The 20,500-nt window shown below is 40.0% G+C and overlaps 1 protein-coding gene across 5 annotated transcripts in view; it reads left to right on the top strand.

Annotated features, from left to right (window-relative positions):
- FOXP1 (forkhead box P1) overlaps positions 1 to 20,500 on the top strand; it is a 581,933-nt gene that overhangs the window by 191,507 nt on the left and 369,926 nt on the right. For all 5 annotated transcript variants that reach the window (XM_041764652.1, XM_041764646.1, XM_041764645.1 and 2 more), the window contains exon 4: positions 16,721 to 16,816. The gene's annotated coding sequence lies outside the window, so the exon portion shown is untranslated. The remainder of the gene's footprint in view (positions 1 to 16,720; positions 16,817 to 20,500) is intronic.

Below are 20,500 nucleotides of genomic sequence, written 5' to 3'. Positions count from 1 at the left end.
TTGACTCTTTTCCAAACTTGGCCATTCTCATGTATTCTTCACATTTTTCTAATGTGGGTCTAAATACCCCCTATACTTGATTTGCTTTTATCTCTCCCTTGAAGTCCCCTTGCTTGTTAGAATATGTCCATTTAAAAAGGAAATTTTACATCATCCCTTAAAAGGAAAAAAAAAAAAAACAGTATCAGTTACTAGAGCCTGATGGTAACCTCAAATAAATACAATGAAGAACAGAATGATGGCATACCCAGGAGTTGGCATCAATTTTCTCTAAAGGGCCAAGTAGTAAATATTTTTGGCTTCACAAACCATATGGCTTCTGGTGCAACTGCTCACCTCTTGCATTGTAATCCCAAATCAGCAAGGAACAGTTCATAAATAAATGGTCATGACTGTGTCCCAGTAAAGCTATGGATGCAGAAATTTGATTTTCATGTAATTTTTTCACATGAAATATTACTCTTTGATTTTTTAATCTCAATCATGAAAAATACGAAAGCCATCTTTAACTTATAGGTATTACAAAACTCAACAGCAGGCTAGATTTGCCTATGGGCTGTAATTTGCTGACCCATGGAAAAAATTCTCTGTATTCTCTTGCCTACTTCTGCTTCAGGTACTGGGCTGGAGAGGTTCTTTATTTGTTAAAAATACACATTAGCGTGTATTAGCTATCAGACCAGGGCCCAGGTGAGGCTTTGTCCTTGACATCATGAGAAGGTATGAAAGGGAACTGGAAGGAGAACTTCCAAGCATGCAGTTCAGTGTAATATATTGTCATGTGTCATACCACGTGAAATCATCAGAATGGCTTAAGTCTAGAGCTTTGAGAACTGTTGCCTTTGTCAGTTTGTTCTGCTGTGTTCTAAACCTCACACAAATGACTTGAAGATAGAGATACAAATACACGTAAGTGGAGAACTAGAGAAAGGGAGAATTTTCAACATCACATCTAGAAATAGCCAAGATCAGCAATAGGAAAGGAAGGGGTGAAAAAAAATGACTGTTTTTGATAAAGGAGCAAATTACCCAAAAGAAGAACTTCTGAGACCAGAATTTGGCAAATCTTTAATTTTTGCCAGTCAACCCATTACTGTCTCTCCTTTTCCTGTACTGTCACAGTGTGATACTGCGTATTACCCCTTCCTCTCCCTGTGCTGACTTCTTTGGTATTTGTATATCACATCATTCTATTCCAGAAGTTTCTAATGTTAGTATTCCTTCTCTCCTGGCAGAAGGAACAAAGAAAGTTAGTGACCTGAAATAGTGTCTCTATCCAATCACCTTCTGTCCATTTATGGGGATTCATTCAGTGTTCAGCCTCCAACACAGGCTTTTCTTCTTTTTTTTGGGGGGGGGGTAGTTCTTGATTACACTTTATGTACAGTTTGGATAGGAATCCTTGAGTTATTTCTTGATGAGATTCTTTAGTAGAAGATGAGGACCAGTGTGGCTTCCTCTCATCACTTGAGATAGAGATTTGGAAGATGGAAAATATCCAAATGTCGATATCAGTGAAATTCTTCTAAGCTTTGTATTATGATAGACAAAAACACCAAATTCTGGGGAGACATTCATATGGAACATTCATAAGGTAGTAATTATTACTATAACCTAAAAAGTAATCAGTCTTCATGTTACCAGCACAAAAAATGACTTTTAATTCAAAACAAGCTTCTTAAAACAAAGTTGTTTTTTCAAGTTGTTTTACTTTCCAGGATCAACATGAATCAGGAAATCTTATACCAGGAATATTAGCTGATATGTTCTAAAATGTGGTAGTATAGTTGTTAAGTAATTTATCCAAGTTGGGAAAAGGGATCTGGTTTCAAATTTTGGCTATGTTACTTAGTAACTTTGTGACCTTGGGAAAGTTATTTAATCTTTTTAAGCCTTAGTTTTCCCACTGACTGTGGAAGTGAAGAAGCACCTATCTCACTACAGGCATGGAAAGTATCCTAGTTTATCAGATCCTTTGGGTTAAATGGGATTTTGCAAAAATAGTTTGAGCACAGTGCATGGTATATAAAAAGTAATGTCCCCTTTGTGTGCTATCTATTTACCTAATTAAATAAAAAGTATTTCAAATTATTATATTTTGCTGGCTGTCTAAGCTCTGGAGTTCAGTGGAAGCAGGCATTTGACTCTGGGACTCACCAGTGCTGTAAAAAGCCATCTCACCTTTCTGTACTTTAGATGTCTTGGTTTGAAATAATTTTCTCTTATGTAGAAAGGAGGTATGCATGGAGTTCATATAAGACCAGAATTTGGGTGACTTCACATCAGTGAGTCCCCTAAAGTTGCTTAAACTCAGGAAACACTGACTCACACACTTTAACACCTTAACATCAGTTCAGTTGCACCTGCTCAACCGTTCGCCATTTTGTTTTTTTCCTGCAGTTTTTATGAATTTCCAGAATGAAAAAGAAAGAATCTCTTCTGCATTTCACTCACTTTTAAGTTTCTTTTTGCAAAAGGCTAATAATAAATACGATAGTTGTCATTGTCCTTCCTTCTTTCTGCCCCAGTCACTTTTTTTTTCTTCTATTTCTTACATCAGCTTCTACATCTGGAGAATGTGTGTGACCTGTAGAAGTCATCCTCCAGTGCATGGTTCTTAGATGTGGTCTATGTGATGAGAGAAGGCTACAGTGCAAAGCCATCAGAGGGGCCAGAGGAAAAGTTTAAAAGCCAAACCAAGAACTAATTTATACGAAGTTGGAAGCTGAAGATGGTGGTGGCATTTTTCTTGGTCCCTATTTTGGGAAAGAACAAATTCTGACCATAATTTAAGCTCAGTTGGGTTCATAGGTTTGCAAATTCTAGGTTGATATTTTTCCTAATTGGCTAAACTGGAATTCAGAACCAGGTTTGTTTTTCTCCAACTTGAGTGATTACTTAATTTAAACTACCATTGCTTTAGAACATGTTAACTAGTATGCCTGGTAATTTTAAGGCACATATTTTAAGACATGAGTCACAACTCTGAGGACTAAGGTGAAAACATTCAAATATCCTCCAGAAATAGATGTGGAGGGACCAAGAGCCATATATATCCCATTCGGGGGAGAACCAGTTGTTTTAGTACAGTAGATTTTGGGAACTCAGCCATACCAGTTAGCTGTCCCTGGCCTTAGTTTACTTGTCTCTACAATGGAATTATTGTCTGTAAGGATCCCATGGCAGAATCCATGTGAAATAGTTTTGTAATGTTTTGTAATTACACAGCCCATCAGATGTCATTGGATGGAATCTTTGAAATAAGTGCTTCTGGAGATTTCATCTTCCATAAGTTTCACCCAGTGAGCAAGAACACTGGACTCTCTTTGGTTCTTTGGATGGTTCACACAGCATTTGAGAATTGGAAATTTTAGTTTGCCATCAGTGAATCTGGCATCAGGTCCCAGTTCATGTCCCCTCCCCCCCCCTTTTTCCCCTGTCCCTTCCATAATCAGATTCAGCATCCTTTCAAACTAGGAGAGTAAAAAGAAAAAAAAAAAAAAAAAGGAAAAAGGCCTATTTTCACAAGTTAATGCTTTAGTACCACCATTTACTATAAGTTCTAAGGCTGCTTTTTACAAAATCCTCTTCCCTGTAGGACCTTCTAGCCTTGTTTTTATCAATAGCTAGTGCAAGTGATCTCTTCATCCTGGTCCTTTTAATGACAATATTATTTCCAAGTGTGAAATCAGAGTATTTTACTTGGAGAAATGATTTAATTTCCTCACCATGTTGCAGTTTAGAATGTCTCCTTGTACTTTTTATTCTTTACTTGGGGATACATCCAAGTTCTCAGATATTAGAATTTAAATTTACTATGATAAGATGAGAATTCACTTGAAGATGCCTTTTAGTTATTTCTCTCTAGATTTTTAAGTCTCTCAAGGTAAGATATGCTATGCAAAAATATGAAAGCAAACCCCCAAACAAGTGGATACATCATTAAGTGACACTGAAATCGTATACCATTTCTTCCCCATATCACACTGTTTAGTCTGCCTGAATTCCAGCTGTTTCTTTACTCAGGCCACCTTGTTTTGTCTTCCTCCAAATTTATCTAAGTAGAAGAATTAAAAAAAAAAAAAACCCTTGGGATTTCTTTCTCTGAGCAAGCTGAGAGCACCCCTCACCCGTTCCCCACTACTGCTACACTACTGCTAAAAAAGTGAGCTTTACTTTTTTATCTCTTCTTTAGAAGACATTTAGAGGTAACTGCTTCCACCTAATCTGGTCACTGTTGGAGTCTTTTTCTCTTGGTCTTAGGGCAGGTCTGGTTTAATTTTGGGGTGGGGGGCATTTCACTCGACATGGCTAGAGTTTTTCACAAGCATATTAGCAAGGAGATAAATTTTGCTTCACATGAAGGACCAAGCAGTCTTCTCATTCAACATGTTAACCTTTGAGTCTGAAGATGCCTGGTGGGCATGAGCAGAAACCAGACATGGCATGGGCATGACAATGCCCATTTTGATACCATTGTCTCCCTGTTCAAGGAGTACCAGGGAATTTGCAGTAATTTTATTTGTTTTTGGCATGTTCAGTGCCTCCAGCTCTTTAAAATTGGCAAGTAAATGATGGTACTTTGAAGTTATGATCCTTGAGAACAACCCTGTTACTTGGATAGTTGAACAATCATAATTTTGCAGCTTTTTTTTTTTTGCTACTTGCTGTAGTTTTAGGGTCCAGATACTCCTTTAGCTCATTTTCTGACAGGTTTTGCAGAACGAGAATTCCTAAATAAATACTTACAGAAAAGAGTCTTGCTTTAATAGCATATGTGCAGAAATACTTCTGTGTTTTAGTGGAAGTTACTCCCATTATAACCCTTTATGGATGCTCCCTGCTGAGAAAGCATTCTAGAAATGGATGTCAACCAAGGGAGATTCATTCATTCCATACGTTTTCTAATTTCAAAAAATGTACACCATCAATATTTTTTCTTAATTGAACAGTTTGTTGAACAGACGGGTGCTTTAATTATGGTGGTCTAAATTTACACACATTGCAGTGGTATTTTGCTACATTAATTACCTTACTTGTCAAGAGTAACAGGTAATTACTTCATCAACTCACCCTCCTGCAGTACATGGAAGCATAACTTTATTTGAGCAGATACAATAAACCAGAGTAGAGCCACCTTCCACCTTAGCTTTCGATAAGGGGTGACAGTTCCCGTGTGTTTTATAATGAGTCAGGTAGAGGTAAGTGCCCCGGATTCTTTGGGTCTGTCCACATAAGATCTAAGCCCAGAAACATTCATAGACTCGGTATGTGGATGGGAAGAACCCTTTGAAACAATTGAATACATCAGAAGTCTCCTTCTGTGTTTCAGAGACGGGGAGTGACTTTTCTAAGACCACACAGTAAGTAAATTAGCGTAAGAACCAGAATTGGCACGGATTTCACCCCACCAGGCTGCCACGAAGTTTAGTGCATTTTAATGAATTTTTAAAAGTAATTATAGAAAAATCGTTTGGTATGGTGTACTTTGAATATTCATTCACTGCATCTCCCTTGTTTGAACTTTTAACCAGAGCTTTGGCTGCGTGAGGAAGAGTATTTATCCTGTATTTTGTTGAACTGCCAGGTACAACTCCTGTCATTTAATTTCCTCTCGAGTGTACTAGTGTCAGCTTTTATGACAAGTTGTGTTAAAATTCTACTTTAACATGTTTTTCTGTAAAGGCGTGAACATTTTGGAGCATATAGGATGCCCCTAGCAAAATTATGCAGCGTTACCTCTTCTGGTTGCCATGGCGTAGAAAGAAAGGATTTTGTTAGCTTTTAGGTGTGGTGCAGAGTATACACAATGACATAATAGAGGCGGACTCTCTTAAAAGGCTTTGTCCCCTTTTTAGTCAAACACCTGTGACAAAATTACGAACTGTGGTTAACATACACTACTTACAAGTGGTTTTTCAGAGTCATCCAGGGCAGAGGAGCTCAGCTTGCAAAAAACTTCAGTACCTACGCTCCCCGTGCACCTGGTAGCAGGAGTGGGGTGACATTAAAAAGAAGTTCAAGACATCGAGGGTTATGGATCTAACTTGGAGAAATGATATGAAATGGCTTGTAGGAGACAGGGTGGGTGTCCTGAGGGGTGATTTGAGCTGTACGAGGATCTCCTACACCTCCCTGCACCTCACCTCCTGATGCCTGAAGTGATGACATAGATGCCTTAGTCCTATAACTTTAGTTTGTCTCGTGTATTTCAAATCATTCTGGACTCTGCAGCTCATTATATCATTGCTCAGAGTTACTGGGTTTTACTTTCTCCTTAGTTTTTTTTCTCTTTTTTTTTTGTAAATGAAGGATAGCATAGGCTAACTTGATTTAGTCATTCATGGGTCCAACAAATCTCCCTGAGCACCTACTGTGTGACATTGATTGGCGAGGGGGAAGGGTGCCTCATGAGGAAGGGCACAGAACAGATTCCTGTGTTTATGGAGTTTCCCTTCATGTAGATGAAGGCAGAGGGAGTAAACAGTGAAAGGGAAGAGCCATATACTTCCATATGATGAAAATGCATGAAGGAAATCTCATACAGCTCATACCTTGGGGAAAGGGCGCTTAATTCAATCAGAAAATGCATCAGACATAAGATCTAAGGGTTGAGAATGATCTCCACATACAAAGAGCTGGGGGAAGAACTGTCCACATACAAGCAATGCTGAGGACCAAGCCCCAGAGTTGGGAATAAGAACGTGGTGAGAGAGAGCAGTGTGGCTGTCTGTGACTGGCAGGGATGGAGCTGGGTCGGGGGGTAGGGTATGGGAGAGGCTGGAGATGTAAGCTGAGGAGTGTGCAGAGGGCTGAAGCTTATTCTCAGACTGATGGCAGAGCCCTGGAAGATAGTCACTTCTGAGTCAGGTGTCAGAGTGAGCTACATGGGCAGCCTTTGGAGAATAGATTGCAGAGCTTCAAGTATTTCCTGGAGAGTAGACTTCTTTGGGAGAGAAGATAAAGTCCTGGTCCTTTGAGCTTGAGCAAGAAACCTTGGTAGAGGCCATACCAGAGACAGACTCAGCTGGTTCTGGCCTTCATGAATCAGAAACTCTGGGGTTAGGACCCAGCAGTCCTGTTAGGACAAGCCTTCTGGGTGATTCAGATGAGGACTTGAATTTGGATATTAGTGCCCGAAGGACTTTCCAGTTCTCCAAACTCACTGTTGACATTCTACAGAAGAGGAGACCCCGTAAAGGGGTAGAGCTAAGTGGTCGTCCAAGGCTAACAAGAATCTGGGTCCTTTGAACCTATTCCAGTGCTCTTTCCTCAAGGGTTTATGGAGTTAAAGAATAAACAAAACCCACTTTTTTCCTGAGGACTAATTATGATGTTGATAATGGAAAAGGTGGCTGGGGTTTTAAGAAGGCATAATGCTGTGGTGTGTGAACTGAGGCTGCTTCGTTTCTCTTGTTCCTATTTTCTCTGATCATTTAGAAAAGCAATTTCAGTGTGAATAACCCCTCTCCTTTCTCCCTGGCAGCGGTAGAAAAACAAGTGTTTTGTATTAAGTTACACCATTGGGTCACCTAGCAGAGGATAATAATATTCTTTTATTTCTGAATCACTCAATATATTTGGCCTTGTTTTTGGTTTGGAAGCCCTGTTGCTCCCAGGTTATGTTTTTAATGTCCTTGGAGAAACAGATTATTTCAGGGCACAGTGCTTGTGCTTGCTCATATGTATTTTGATCAAGAGTGCCATTGGAGAATATTCCTTTGGAGAATCTCCTCACCCTCCACCCAGTCCTACCTACCTGGCTAAGTCCTGCTTACCTTCAGTGTCTTTGGCTTATGGATTGCTTTTGCCCTGACGTCTTTTCTCACCTCTTACGCTTAGGTTAGTTTTGAATGGTAGGTTATTCCCATGCATTTGTGTTGGTTTCCTAGTAGACTATGGACCTCATGAAAACAGAGACCTTCCTTGTCTCAATTCCAAACTATGTTCAGCATCAGACACAGTGTAAGTACTGAAAAAGCAATTATCCAGTGAATGCTTTCTCTCTTAATTGATAATTATCTGTGACTCTATTTATCAACAATAGGTTTTTGGGAGGACATGGTGGTGGGTCTTTTCAAAAGTTACATAGAATAATAAGGCATGGTCCCATGGGAACAAGATGGGAGAAGTGGAGACAAATACCAAACTAAGTATTTTTTCAACGTAAATCCTAGTGAAGACTACAACAAGGTGTAAACTGCATTGGAACATGTTTTTCTAGCCTCTGTGTCTAACAACACACTTACTTCGGTGGCTTAACATAATACAGGTGTGTGTTAATACTCCTTTCATGTCAGTGCATGGCCACTGAACCTCCTCCATCTTTGTACTTGCTACAAGGAATAAGGGGTCCCCACAGTCATGGAGGGAAGAGGAACAGGGAGCATGGTTGATGATTTGGCATTCTTGTAAGTGGTACGTCGTGCTTCTGTTCACATCCCTTTGACCAGAAATCAGTCTGGGCCAGGGAAATTGGGCAGTGTGATCTGCCTGTGTCCCCAGGAAGAAGAAAATGAAATGGAATTAGTTATCTTGTGTTAGTCCCAAACAATGTGTTACTTTGGTTTTAGCCACTGGGGTTTGATCAAAAGGAAGCATAGCACCTTCTGTTTTTGTAGCCTGCTCATCAATAAATACCCTTGTTCTCCCAGAGATCAAGAAGAGTGATAGCCCTCCGAGGCCCTTCATTTTTGCATGTCATGAGGAGAATGTCTTTCATTTAAATCCCAACTAAGAGCTCATCTTCCTCTGGGATTGGGTAGGGCGATTTGTTGATGAGCCAGGCTGTAGCGTACGTTGCCTCCACCGTCCCATGAAATATTCTACCCCAGGTGGCAAATTAGTCTGATGACACACAGATTGGCTTTCATATGGCAGGGCCTGTCTGTGTACTGCAATTGGCCCTAATTTTTCTCTTCTACTCCTGGAGGTAACAAGTTTGGAGAAAAGAGTTCGCCCATTGTGAGTGAGGACTAATTAAACCTTTCCCACTTGCCATTTTTAAGGGCTTGCAGAGGACATCTGTTAGGTTTTCTAGTGTTAGGTCTTCAGGAGAAAACTAAAGTTGATTTTTATGACTTTAGGTTTTTTGTGTACTAATCTGTTTATTTTTGTCTAGAAAATGATGGGAAATTTTTCATGATACATTAAGTGAAGGAAAAATATAATGAAGTGTTTACTTTATGATGTCCTATTTTTTTTTTTTTTTTTTAGAGAAAGTTATGGGGGCACCTGGGTTGGTCAGTGATTGAGCTTCTGCCTTTGCCTCAGTCATGATCCCGGGGTCCTGGGGATTGAATCTCACATCAGGCTCTCTGCAGAAAGTCTGCTTCTCCCTCTATGTCTCTGCTTTTCCCTATGTCTTTCATGAATGAAATGAAATTCTTAAAAAAAAAAAAAAGATATGTTTCTTCTTCCATTGTCTTGCTGACCATGGTGGTTCTCAGAAAAGGAGCTGAAATCTTTACAGTCCTCATTCTTTCTGCCATCCTTCCAGCTGAGTGAGAAGCTCGGCTAGGTCAGTGGAAAGATCTGCAGCAGCTGGATTTTCAGAGCCTTATAAGGCCAAGGGTAGGGTTTTGATCTTTAAGAGTACTGGGGAGCCATTGAAAGTATGCAAGCAGGGAATGTGTGCTGAGTAGGTATGCATTCATGCATGTGTAGTATGTGAGTGTGTGTATATGTCTGTGTGTCTGTGTCCGTCTGTCAGAGAGAGATGGATGACAAGAAGGAAAACAGTGAATGATGATCCCATTTGCCATGTGTTTTTTTGGCTGTTGGGAAAGAGCCTCCATAGGAGAGTGAGTGTGAAGACAGCATGGCGCCCCTTCCCCAGCTGATACAAGAGAGAGGTCTCCTCCCTCTTTGTGCACAGAAGTTACTTGTCAATCAGGAGCCTCCCATCTCAGCTTCAAAGCAGGCAGCACTTTGGGGGTAAATATTTATGAAATGCCAAGCTTTGTGATCAAGATGTATTTTGTTTTTAATGAGCAAATGACTCACAATTATTTTAAGTCATTAAAAGACAAATTATTACGTGCCATCATGGAAAAAGGAGAGGGGAGAAAGTATAATTTTGTAGCAAGCAATTTATTGGCAGCTATAATCCAGAAGCACTCAACCTCTTTAAACAAAATTATTTATATTTTTTTAAAGGCTGGAAGTATAAAAATTTATTTGTGGAATCCCATCGGAAAGACTTGTAAAAAAGTAAGGTGGTCTATTCATTTGCTTCAAAGAATGTTGATTGTGTAAGATGCTATAAACGCTGTGCTTGGGACAGGAGAGATAGCACAAATCTCTCAAGATACTTCTGATCTGAAAAAGAAAGGCAATCAAAAGCCTTTAAGAAGTGAATATAAGTTTCTTTTTCTTTTTGAAGTTCTGATAACTCAGATTCTGTAACCAATATTTTAGATATTGCCTGTTCTAAAATACTGAACATAAATAATCCCGAAGTATCACCAAGTCACATTTCCTCCAGGGCAAAACTGTTAGTTTTACTATTTTTTCCTATTCTTTATTGACAAGTATTTTTATACAGTTGAGAGTCTGGTGTAGGTATAATTTTTCTATCTTGCTTATTTCATGTAACATTATAACAAGCATTTGCACATATTTTCCTGTTCCCACTATTGTTTTTAATGACTCCGAAATATTCCTTTGTCAAAGTGGACTATCATTTACCTGCTCTTGTTCTATTGTGATTGACATTTAGATAAAACAGATTCATAAAATGTATCCATTTTATGTCTGAAACCATCTTATGCACTTAACTGTTACAATAACATTAATGGGGAACTGAGATTTTTTTCAAAAGCATCTCTGTGTGTGTCTCTGAATTTTGTCATCCAAAAAAAAAAAAAAAGTCAACTAAAACCTTGTTACAACTTTCCATTCTTGAGAGAATACTAAGGGAATGCATTTGATACATTACCTCTGGCATTTTCTATCATTAGACCCATAGCTCCAGAAATTGGTTAACAAGGAACATCCTCCAAAACCAAAAAACCTGTTTGATTCTAATTTGGGGAGACTTCATGCCTAATTTAGAGACTTTTAGAGGTTGTCATTTCTTGCTCCTAGCATTCATTCTCCTGGTGACATTGTGAGCCTACATATTATTTACTTTGCTTCCTTTTATTATTTTTAAGAAGTCCTTAATATAAGGTCACTTGAAGGTAACTTGCCTACATTACCTTAATGCAGAGACTGGACTGTGCTGGCTGAGCAGAACCATCAGCTTTTTCTTCTGATCTGTACTTGGATTTTGTTCAAAAGGCATGGGATGCCTGTTAAGTACTTTATATGGGCAGTGAGCCCGTGAATCAGGCAAAGGTACATGGCTTAGGGGGAAGGATGGGACAGTAGGGTTAGAACTCAGATGGAAACTCAATGCTTCCATCTCTCCATCTCTTGACCCTTGGGCAAAGGAAGGCTATTCTCTCTCCTGAGCATCAGTAATCCACTCTTGGCCATCAGATATCCTGGGTGAAAATACTGACCAAAGACTATTTCCCATTATTTTACATAGAAGAAATCATAATGTTCTATGTGAGTTACCCCCCCCCCCCCATCATTTTTCTAGAACAGAAGTTGGCAGACTATGGCCTTCAGGCCCACTACCTGCTTTTGTAAATAAAGTTTTATCAGAAAGGAAAGGAAGTTATATTTACTCCAAAAAATATAATTGGGAAGTGAATTTTTGCCCAAGTATTGTTAAGAGTATACCCATTAGTTTACTCATTGCCTGTGGTTACTTTCTTACATCAAGGACATTGTTGAGTAGTTGCGATAGACAGCTTACAGCAAATAGTCTAAAATATTCACTATTTCTCCCTTTACAGAAAAAAGTTTGTCAATCTTTGTTCTAAAATATGTCTAAAGTATAGCAAGATGCCTTACAGGTATAGTTAACTATCATCACATTAAGAATGTAAAAATATGTAAAACATTGATTACTAAACAATTAATATGATCTCAGCATAGCAGTATATATTTTTTTGAAATATGGCTTTTTTTTTTTAATCACCAAGAATATTTGAGCCATATTCCCTTTGTTGCTGGCTTTTCAAAACCTCTACAGAAGTTTCTGACATTCTACCAATTGGATTGTAATTTGACACTTTCTCCTCATACATTTTATTAAAAATGTTCTATTTAATTTTGGAGAATGTCATAGAATTTTTTCTTTTATAAGCTTGAGCCAAAAATGTTTGCTTTAGAAATAAGAATTTTCTATAAAATTTAGATATTAAAAGGTAAGAGACTTTCAATTAGGAAAATGTCATCTGGATATATATTTGCACTCTTGGCTTGTATTTCATGTCTTACAGGCTTAGTATTCTTATCCATAAAATGGGAATCAAACCTCCTCACAGGGCTGTGAAGTTAAGTAAGGAAAGCTACACCTGCTGCATTTTCTATCCTTAGCTTAATTAGAGGAGCAAATAATCACTGCTCTGATTTTTCCAAATTTACAGTGCCTCTGTTTAGGGCTGGTGGCCTAGAGATTCAAGTATAACTTTGGAGCTGGGGAGAAATTAGAAAGATCTCTTTATTATAAGAGATGCTGGCAGTTACCGTGAACATTTCTGAATTTCAGAGCCTTAACTGGGTGCAGTCTTATTTCTTAGGAAGCTCAGCCTGGTGCTGGCTGGTGAGGAACAAGGAGGTGGCTCTCTTACTCATTGTCATTCAGGGACCTTGGCTTATTCTCTTCAGCGACTCCACTGTCTGCAGGAAGTGGGAGTTCTCCACTGGACCTCTAGGTATACAGTTAAGGGAAGAGAGGACATTAGTGATGTTCAGGAAGCTTCAGGGTCAGAATGAAAGTAACATACCCACTTTGATCTATTTCACCAGAATTTGGGCACAAGGCCTCACCTAACTGCAAGGGAAGCTGCGAAATAATATCCCATCTCTGCATCTAGAAAGAAGAAAGAAATTTGATGGGCATCTAGCTAGTCTCTGCCACACACTGGCCGTATCTTTTTAGGTTACTGTGGAAGATGAATGCTTACCATAAATAAACTGCACAGATACCAACAATCTGAGAATCTGTAACGGGTACCCATGGAAAGAGCATCACTTGGAAATAGCAATGCCCATTTGAGAGAATTAACCCGTATACTTGTTGGAAATACTTTAAAAAATTAACCTACCTGGGACACCTGCTGGCTCAGCAGTTGAGCACCTGCCTTTAGCTCAGGGCATGATCCTGGGGTCCCGGGATCGAGTTCCACATTGGGCTCCCTACATGGAGCCTACTTCTCCCTCTGACTATGTCTCTGCCTCTCTCTCTCTGTGTCTCTCATGAATAAAGTCTTTAAAAAAACATTAGCCTGGGGATATCCCTGGGTGGCTCAGCTATTTAGCGCCTGCCTTTGGCCCAGGCCATGACCCTGGAGTCCCAGATCGAGTCCCACATTGGGCTCCCTGCATGGAACCTGCCTCTTCCTCTGCCTATGTCTCTCTCTCTCTCTCTCTCTCTCTCTCTCTCTCGCGCGCGCGCGCGCGCTGTCTCTCATGAATAAATAAATAAAAATCTTTTAAAAAATTTAAAAAAAATTAGCCTGGGATCTGAATTTGCTTCTTACATCTTCCATGCCATTTATGTATTTTGGCATTGTAAAATTGGGGATCTATTGTAAGTTTAGAAATACATACTTGAGAAATGTTACATGTGATAACATTTTCATTCCTAAAGTGATCCACAGTGGACTCATACTTATTTTGCTATTCTGTAAAATCGGAAGTCATACATAGTATTGAGTAGAATTCCTTATCATGATGCCAGAGAGAACATTTGTTGAAATACTACCACTGTTACTTAATTCAAAGTGTACATTTTGCAATGAACCACATCAGGAGTGTTTTCAATTTTTCAGTACCTCTAGTAGATCTAAGCGTACCTTTTTTTAAAGTTACTCATTTTAAATTATGATTATATGAATATTTTAGGATTATAATCACCATAAAATGAAGGACAGAATTTATCATACCAAAATAGAAATTTAATTTAAAGTAGAAAGAACTTGATTGCAAGGTTTAGTAGACTAGAAATATGATGTATAAGAGGATATTGAAGAACACTTTTGAAAAAATCCCCTCGGTAGTACAGTTTTACAATAGAATTAGAAAAAAAACAACCCTCAGGTTGTATTTAGTGATGTTTAGTGATGTCTTAGTTTAGCAAAGATCAAACTTTTCTAATGTTGAAAATGCACATTAAAGCAAAGATCTTTTTGGTCATTTCATGAAGAAATAACTTTCACCCCCCAAAAATCTATTCAGTATCCTAATGTTAGTCAAATTTATTCGAGATAGGAGTTTCTCTTGACTATATTGAGATCCAGTGGCCTTGGTCAAGAATCAAGATTGTACATGGACACAGGTGGTTAAAAATATTTCTTTTAGTTTTCTTGGGACTCATGGCATTTCCTATTACCTGTCACTTTGTCCTTGACGGTGTTTGAGGTAGAAAACAAGTTGAGTAGACAAGGATAGTTTCCCAATCAGCTCTTCCATATTTTTCTCCAGTCTTTCTTTGTTATATTAGAGTTCAAATTTACTATTCATGAAACACATTTTATCAGTGACCATATCAGACAAATGGAAGCTAAGCGCTGGTTAGTATGTTGAAAATAAACACGAGGGTTCTCATTAATGTCGCTGTCTGAATAATTAGTTGAGCATCGTGTACTGAGCAGCAGCGAAAGCAAGCTGCTTCTCACTGGAACGACAGGCTGACAGCCACGTCTTGGAGTATGGTCATTAGTGTGCCCCACCATCAATGTCATGTTACTGTGTCAAATTAGTTAGTGTCCCCTTAGGAGAGAAGCTGGACCTGCAAATTATCCTCCCACATCCCTGGAAATGGTGTTTGCGAAACCCGCGATCAAGTGTGAGCAAATTATTAACACGGCTCATAAATTAACTAGTTTACAGGCTTATAACATTTTACAAGTAGATAATAAAGGCTAGAAAAGTTTTCCAATTGCTTTGCCCTGATGTTGCCCGGCTGTGATCTGCCTACTTTTCCTTGAGGAGCCCACGGCTGATGGTTTTTTTTTTTTTTTTTTTTTTTTTTTTTTTAAAAGAGGAGCAAACACATGGAGTGTCAGAACAAATGTTTGGAAAATGTAGACTTTAAAAGGAAGCAAGTGTAAACCCATTGAAAACAATATAATTAACTTCGTTATCTCATTGCTCTGATAAGTCGATGACAATGGCTTTCTTTCTTGTGGTGGCAGTTGCTCATTAATGAGTTCACCAATTAAGTTTGAACGATTACAGCCTTTGCCAACTGAAATTATCTTTAAAAATATTTTTGATTCATTCTTAGCCTACTCTTAAGCTGCCTTGTTAAAGAGGGATGATGCTAGCACAGCATGTTCAACTCATGTTAGAACGAAGATTCTTAAGCCATAATATGTTTGGCAAACGGTTTACACTCGCGTAGACAGCTCATACCTAGAAAACATAATGTGGACCAATCTGGCCTGAGTTTATCTCTTATCAAGAAGAGGCACACACCAGGAGCACCACCCCTTAACTCTCTTCTGAGCTCTGGTAGACAGACAACCCACATAGTTTCCGGAGGTACGACGTGACTATTCAAATCATAAAACTTCATACATCTTTTCAGTTTCAACTTCTCTGATTAGGTTTAGGAGACGTGTCGTTCGTGGATTTTTGTCGGGGTTTACTGTTGAGAGCAACCAGCACACGTGCACACAGACGAGCTCGGGCGTTCCACTCATTCTGGAGTTCCGTTTCCCCGTGTTACCGAGCCCCGGCTGTCCTCTGGAGGGCTGCACAGGTGGCATTATCATCCCCAGGATCTAGGCAGAAAAGGCCTGGCGTGCAAAAAACCTCACTACTGGCTGCTATTCATAAAATCTTTCTGAAACTGCTTGAGGATGAGTTGACTTACCTGTCAGCAATTTCATCTTACTTGGAATTGGACTTGGTCAGTATCCTACTAATAACCCAACCGAGCCGTGAAAGCTCCCAGCCTCCGCACGTGTGCACTTCCGCAGGCTGGCTGTTTCCACGAGAAGGCTGTGTCCCAGCCTCCCCTGCATTTGAAGTGCAGCGGGAAGGAGAGCTGGGAGCTGTGGCAAGTGAGATTTTGGGTTTGGCTGGCAAGAAAGAGAGCTTGTCTCCCCCTTCCCCCCCCCCAAAAAAAAACCCAGGGTACTTGTGTGCACGTGTGTGCATGTGCACAATGTGCACGTGTGTGCACATGTATTTATTTCCTCTTGCCATTTCTATTGAGATGTACTGAGAGAGACTAAAAGCCTAAAACCCCAAAGCAAAACCCTTGCTAGGACTCGGGGATCGTCTGGCCCTTACTTTTCAGAATGAGTTAACATTGTAATGATGAGAATTTATCCTAAAAAATAAAAAAGGATGGGCATGAAAGGAGCCAGACCTCCTAAGGAAATGCCCGTGCCTTCACAAGTGACAATCTTCTCAGCCATGTACCATTTTGCTTCCTTCTACTACATTCTCTGATAACCACACACAGTAGGAGCCGATGAAATGCTGATTCTGTAAGGGGAGAGGCGAAGTAGATGCTTAGATACGTGATTGCAGATGGAACGTGAAAGTCGTATGTCCATAAGGAATGCCTGAGGTTTATATGAAAGCCTCGCTTTTGAAGCATTGCACTTGGCCTCTTCCGTTAACCTCTTCTATTCTCTGCTTGCAGTGTCCCTCCGTGTGTTGCAGTCCTGTGGCATTATGCATGCCCCCAACCAGTGACTCCCAGGCTTTTTATGGCTGTGAGACACGATAAAAGTTCAGGGTAAGTGGCCAACAACACTAGTATTGTGTCCCACTTGAAAACTGCGACCCACCTTTGCAGGTGACCCTGTAGTGGATGACAGTAGTTCCTCAGAAGGTAACGGAATGCCTCATTATCAAGCGGGACTTCCAAAGCCAGCGGGGATAGGTTTGTTGTCCTCTAAGCTAGCTTTATGGCTTTCAAGAATAGGATCTATAACTTGGATCGTATTTGTGGAAAGGTGATCTCATGCAGGGTCTGCAAATTTTGTCTCTGAAACTGCCAGATGATAAATGTTATCAGCCTCCTGGGCCATACACTCGTGGTTGCAACTTTGTAGTCAACTCTGCTGATGTGGAGTTGACAATATGTAAACAAACGGGTATGACTGGTCCAATGAAACTATTTACAAAAACAGTCAGTGGGCCATATTTGGCCCGCAGGCCGTGGTTTGCTGACCCCTGAGCTAAGCATCAAAGAGGGTAAAGAGGATAAAGAAGGTCCCTCACTGGGTAGCAGTTCCTCTGATCTCGAGCAAACCATTTATCAAGAAGAAACGAGAATAAAAAAAAAAAAAAATACCTGCCCTGACTACCACGCAGGGTGTAGTTTTAAGGATGAAACAAGGTATAATGTATATGAAAGCACTTTGAAAATTTCGAAACTCCTTACAAACATAATAGATGGCTCTCTACACTCATTCTGGTTCACCTAGTGGAGTCTGCCTTCTTCACCCTTTTAATCATATTGGGCTTTCATGAGCTAAATGAGTGTGGGGGAAAGCTCTTTTATTTTCTAAGTAATGTGGTTTTTCTGTACGTTCCTCCTACTTTGCAGTTGATGGACAAGCTGTTGAAATGTCTCTTTAGTATCAAATATGGATGAAGGACTATATGGGTAGATTATGGCAGGCTAAAGATCAAATGCCAATGAAGAACGATTAAATTTCCTTTAATCATCAGATTCTGAACGTGTTTTAAGATCTTCCACCTTTAATATAGTCCTTAATAAATAATAATGCTTTGGATGTCTACAAGTATGTTTGAATTTCACAAGTGTTGCATGTCAAAACACAGAGACAGGTTCAGCAAATATGCTTCCTGGACTCGTGGTAGTAATTAAGAAGAAAAGTCATACTTAAACAAACAGCTTGGTGAATAGAGGAGTAATCAGAATCCCAATTCATGAATTTTCTGATTTTTTTTTCCAGAAAAAAAAATAGGGTAGTCTTCAGACACGTTTTCGTATCACTATGTCATGTAAGAATGGTTTCCTTGTAACAGATTCACAACCATACAAGTTTTAAAAAATGACTTGCTTATTCTCTCTGATAAAAGATGTCTGGGGGAGAGCACCTGGTGTTTTCTGTCTTTCTGCTCTGCCTTCCTGTTCAAGTGTTGTTCTGTTCAAGATCACATTGTGGCTGCAGGCTCTCCAGCCATTGCCTCTGCATCCTGAAGAACAAGGCAGAAGTGCAAGGAACAAAAAAGAGTAGTCCTCCTGGCTGAGGCAGGCCTCTTTAAAGAATTTCCCTGAAGTCTGAATAACTTCTACTTACATCTTTTCAATAATCCCTAACATATGAGCATCTGAGAAGTATATCCTCAGACTTGAGAAATTTGATGTCCAGATAAATTCCACATTCTAACAGTAAGAAAGAAAAGGTAAATGGTTCCCCAGCCACGGTTGTGATTACTTATACAAAACCACAAAGTGAATTTTTCTTACGTTTTCAGTGAATGTCTTCTGTCTTCCATTGACCTGGGTGTATAATCTTTAATTTGAATTTTACATGTTTGAATTTCGGTTTCTTTGATTTTCAGTGGAGATATATAGCTCAGTAAATATTTTAGGACCATAGTATTCTTACTAAAAGTGCCATGGCAAATCTGAGGAATGAATTTCTTTCCCAAGAGCACTGTCAACCAAAATTTAAGCTTGAGAATTTTTTTTTCTTTTTTAAAAGAAAAAAAATCTATCTCTATTCATGAGAGATAGAGAGAGAGAGGCAGAGACATAGGCAGAAGGAGAAGCAGGCTCCCCATGGGAAGCTCGATGCAGGACTTGATCCTGGGACTCCGGGATCATGCCTTGAGCTGAAGGCAGATGCTCAACCACTGAGCCACCCAGGCGTCCCAAGCTCAAGAATTTTCTAATGAATTTTCTCTCCTTTGAATATAAGCTTTTTTCAGAGCTTGAGTTCTAGCGACATGAAACCTTCTATCCAAATCTGTTCATGGCAGTATGTGCAGGGGGTATTGCTGTTGGCTTTGCACTGTCCCTCAAAGACTGGACAATGCTACCCACCACGCATCTCTGTGATTTGCTGGCCCTCAAGTCTCTGCTGAATACTTAACTTTGGATAATGGGGAAGATAAGACCCCTGTGCAATTTTTCTAAGTCAGATTGGCTGGTACGTTAACTCTTAGGGAAATTTCTGTCTCAAAGGATGAGTAGAATGAGACTTCTGTATGCTTCATTATATAGTGTCTGTCTGTACCAGCCTATGATAGATGCTCATGAATCATGATAGTTGATGCATACACAAATATTACCGAATGCCTGCTGTGGATATAGGGCAGCAGTGTGCTTAAGAGCGTCTGCTTGGAAGTTAAATCAGCCGAGGATCAGATTCCACCTTTTCCACTCAGTGGCTGAGTGATGTTGTGCAAGTTACTTAACCTCTCTGGGCTGCTGACTCATGTGGGAGGTGAGGATAAAACCAGGAACAGCTCCCTGTGAAAAGTTAGTGAGGTGATGCTTATAAAGAGCTTAGCACAGATCCTGGTGGGTAACAGGTGCCAGCCTTGTGCTACACACCTCAGGTAATGTGGTGGAAATCCCTGCCTTTGAGGAGCTTTCACTGTCCTGTGGCTGGTTCATTGGTCATCGTCTCACTTGTGGACAACGTATATTTCACAATCCATTGCTTCTAACCCATATTCTCTTACAAGTTTAAGTAGAGCCTTGGGAGGTGGCTTTGATGCCTGTCTTCAAGGACCCTGCAGCCACGTATACTGCTGGACAGCCGTGCTAACAGAACTTAGATCTCCAGGTCCCTTTTTGACAATTTCCCCTGAGAGGTGTGCAGTTCTTTTTTTATTCCGTTTTTTACTTACTCAGACAGTGGGCCTGCCTAGCAAGCAGAATTCACTAACTGCTTTCAAGTTGGTATTGCTGATGATAATCTGAAACTCTGTAGGGTTTCACTCATGCAGGCTGATGCTACATGATGTCGATCTCACCCTGCCTCATCCTGGGCCCTGCCTCTGTGCTGAGTCTGCAAAGCAGGCCCTGGTCCCCCACTGATCTTCTTGGTCACAGCCCTCCAAGCACAATGGCATCTGCTCACAGAAACTGCTGCATGACTGCGTCAGAGATGGCAGCTGTGTCCAGGTATGGCCCTGTTGGCCACTTGTCCCAAAAATGGTGGCACCTACTTGATGGTAGCTGTCTCTTGAGTGGCAGTTGACTCTCTGGAAATAGTGTCTCAAAGATGTTGCCTGTTCAAGATACTCTTGGAAGCTTTGGGCTTTTGCAGTCTGGTTTCAAATATTTTATTTAGACCCCATTGCCGTGCTCAGATGCCGTAAAAATCTCTGTTGCCTCTGGGCCGTGGTATTCTCTACCTGGAACAATTTCCCTATTTCACAGGCTTGTTCTCTCATTCCTTATTGCTCAGTTCAAATATCAACTTCTTGGGAG

This window comes from Vulpes lagopus, chromosome 7 (assembly GCF_018345385.1).
Source record: "Vulpes lagopus strain Blue_001 chromosome 7, ASM1834538v1, whole genome shotgun sequence".
Classification (NCBI taxonomy): Eukaryota; Metazoa; Chordata; class Mammalia; order Carnivora; family Canidae; genus Vulpes; species Vulpes lagopus.
The sequence above is the reverse complement of the archived record's forward strand: the minus strand, read 5'-3'. Positions and strand labels throughout refer to the sequence as shown.